We start from the raw sequence: 3,878 nt of genomic DNA, 5'->3' as shown, positions 1-3,878 counted from the left end.
GTTGAAATTAATTAAAGGTGAAGGAGAAAAACAGTGAAAAGAAGTGGAAGCATAAGAAAAGAGATCAGAGGATGAGACAAAGAATTACGTGGAAAGCACATATATCTTATTATCTCGCTCCCTCAAATGCAACTTGGTTTCACTCTTCTTTCTCGGCATTTACTAAGTGCTTATATATGCCTCAGTTGCCTCAGCTGAATTAGTTATAACTTTGCCTTTACGCCTTCCCCTTACCAGTTCCTTGCTGAATATAGCCATGCATGCATCCATGCAAGTACATCAAACGTCAGGTAAGCTTCATGGTCATGCCAAACTTTTTCATGCAAGAGTTTTGTTCTAACTTTACCATGAAGTCCCTTAAATTTAGGGGCGGAGCTACACTTAGCAATAGCCCCCCAACATTTTTTTAAAACTTTGTAATGTATGTATATTTTGCAATTTTTTTTTTTTTAAATATTAGACTTTAAAATCAGTAGTTGGCCGGCCTCTCCAAAAAAATAAGAGCAGGCCCCTGCAAAAAGAATTGAACAGCTAATAGTTGGGTTAAATAAAAAAATAAAAAATAAAAGTAGTTAATAGCAACAAACTATACATCCACCTTGTAACAAATAAAAGTACTGCACGCTTGTTTTCAGTTCTTCCCTTTCTTCATTGGTAAGTTTTGGTGTTTGAGTTCAAATAATAAGTTTTTAATAAAAGAAATTTTCTCTTAAGAGTTATCTTATTTTATTTGGGAATAAGTCTTTTCGTTTTTTTGTTAAATTTTAAATTTTTTGTCAATACTTGATTTAGTCAGAAAATATTAAATGAAAAAAAAAAAAAAAACTACACTGAGGATATGTAATATTTTAGGAAGTGACAATACTTAAAAAAACAATCTTGTCTTGGACACAAACACATATATAAACTTTCTATTTTTATTTTTCAATTTGGGACTAAGTCTTTTATTGTTATTGTTGTTGTTGTTAAGTTTCCAATTTTTTTTCCAAAGCTTGATTTAGACTAAAAATGTTGAATAAAAAAAAAGAGGATATTTAATGTTGGGTGTGATATTACTCCAAAAATGAGAGATTTTAAAAAATTACAAATAAATAACGGTAGTACATTTTTGTACATATTGATGGCAAAGTAGACAATTTGTGTATACTCATTAAAGTTTATATAGATGATAATATATATATATATATATATATATATATAGGGCTATGTGAATGTATGTATATATGAATATGTAATTCGGCCCCCCCAAACTAAAATTTCAGGCTACGCCCCCTGCTTAAATTAACCAAACTTTGAGAAGATTTTACATTTTTTGATCTCTTTCTATATTTTTCTCAAGAATTCCAGCTATTAGAAATTTTGACCATTATAGAAAACTAAGCAATCAACTTCAAAATTTGAGACTAAGATTATATTGTTGTTATTTCGAAAACTTAATTAGCAATGAATTCAACACGGTATCTAATAATGAAATATAAATCTCGTTGTAGTTATTGGAGTTAAGGCCAAATCTTGATAGGCCAAGTTCCTTTTGGAATCTTCTTTCTTTAGGGAATTTTGCATTTATTTAACTCAAAACTGATATAAAATGACTCATAGAAAAGAAAAGGGACTTTTTTTTTTTCCCCTTTAATTATTTGTTATATTATTTGTTTGAACAAGATTTAGGTATAGTATTTAGGTGCTGTTCCTTAGATTCTCCTTTTAAAATTCTGTCATGTGGATTTTTTATTATGGGAACCTAGTGTATTTATAAGTTAAGTAGCTACATGACTAGATCTTAAGAGGAGAACCTAAAGAACAGTACCTAAGGTATTGTACCTAAGTTTTGTCCTATTTGTTCACTCAATTGATTTGTCTCTTCAGGTCAAAATTCCACTCACGCAAACTTACATGCAAATCTAATGCTATCTTGCTAGCTAAAAGTATGACTTTTAAATTTATTAAAAAAATGGACAATCAAAGACATTTGGAAAACTTTTATTTGAAGATTGTCCAAGATCTCTAATGGGATTTGGTCATTACTAACAAACTTCTTTCTAGGGTTCGAATTCATTTATATTATGTATATGTCTACATCTACCTGTACATGTATGTATATATGTTTAATGATTTTTATTAACATGTGCCCTTATGGCTTGTTTGGATTGAGGGGGAAGAGAGGAGGAGTGAAGGAGAGTAAAGTAGAGTTGACTAAAAGTAGGCTAATTTTGTGCTAGTTCTACTCTACTCTACTTCCCCTCCCTTTCCCTTAATTCAAACGGACCATTAAGGTATATATTAATAAACTATTTTAGGAAACTTTTTATAAAAAAATGAAAAAGTGATTAACTGTTTTTACAGCTTTTTCAATTTCTCATAAATTTTTTTTCTAAAATGGATAATTAATATATGCCCTAAGACATACATTAACCGGACCCATGTTTAATTAGACCTTACAGTACAAGAAATAAGCTTTTGGTGTCAATTATACCAAATAATTTTTTTCCATCATATATATATATATATATATATATGTTTGTAACTTTATTTCAATTATACCAACTAATTTTTTTTTATAAGGTTATAAACTAAATTTTTGGTGTTACTCGTTAGAGATATTGGCCAAGATTTATAGACTAATAGTACTTGTACTATTGTACCAAAGACTTATTGTTACGCAAATTTTTACTTGTACTACAACTTCACACCTTAATTACGAGTTTTTTAATGGTAAGCGAAGATGATAATTTTCCACTTTCAAGAAGCCCAAATTGGAGTCCTAGACATTTTCTTCATCTTCCGCCCCTCCATGAATTTTTTACTTTCATCTCATTTATGAGCTTATTATTATTATTATTATTATTATTATTATTATTATTATTATTATTGTATGTGTGTATCTATCAATCTATGTATATATATGTATGATTCACTCATCACTGCACTAAAGAATTTTCAAACATCAACTTCAACATTTGCTTCTCCAAATGTCAAACACAAAGACAAATTTGTTAGTTTTGGCATGTGTATGATGAGATTTTTCAAATAAGATTAGTGGTACCATATATTAGACTACAAAGATTTATGCATCTAATCTAACTGGGTGTGTTTGTCATACCAAATCTTACTTAAATATGGTTGTTTTAGTATGTTAGTATGAAATACTAAATAAAAATAAAAATATAGACTATCAATTGAATTAATAAATAAAAGGAAGAAAAAATCACCAACCATAATATAAATAAATAGAAATTAAGGTAAATAGAAATGAAAAAGAAAAAGAAGAAATGGAGGAGTAGAGAGATTAAGGAACACTTTCATTGTGAGTGATAAGGTAGGTAAAAAATACAAATTGAAAATATGAAATAATAAGGTAGGTAAAAAATACAAATTGAAAAGGTGAAATAAAAAGCTTCTATAAGGAGAGATGGAGAAAGACTAACAAACGGGTCAACATAGTTAAATAAATTTGAATTAAACAAGGAGACTTGAGGGGCAAGTTAGTGCATTTGAAGATTTGAAGGGGCCAATTCTAATAAATATTCTTTAGGGTCTGTTCATATATCTTGAAAAATCTGTTGTGTGCTTGTTTTCCTAGAACCATTTTTCTTAATTTTCCTAAAATTTTAAAGCGATTTGAGTTGATTGAGGAAGGTAAGATTTTGGATTACGATTTTGATAACTTGGATCCAAACATTCAACGCTAGAGAAAGTTCACAGCAAATCAACTTGGATTTATAAACTATTTCTACGTGGAATTTCAAGGTTTTGGATTTCCTCATATATATATATATATATATATGGTTGAGTTCAAGTTACTTCTGGTATAATTCTAAACAATATTACACCATCTAATATTTTTTTAATTAGATGTGAATTTTGATAAATCTACTACT

This window comes from Quercus robur, chromosome 3 (genome assembly GCF_932294415.1).
Source record: "Quercus robur chromosome 3, dhQueRobu3.1, whole genome shotgun sequence".
Classification (NCBI taxonomy): domain Eukaryota; kingdom Viridiplantae; phylum Streptophyta; class Magnoliopsida; order Fagales; family Fagaceae; genus Quercus; species Quercus robur.
Note: the sequence above shows the minus strand (reverse complement) of the source record.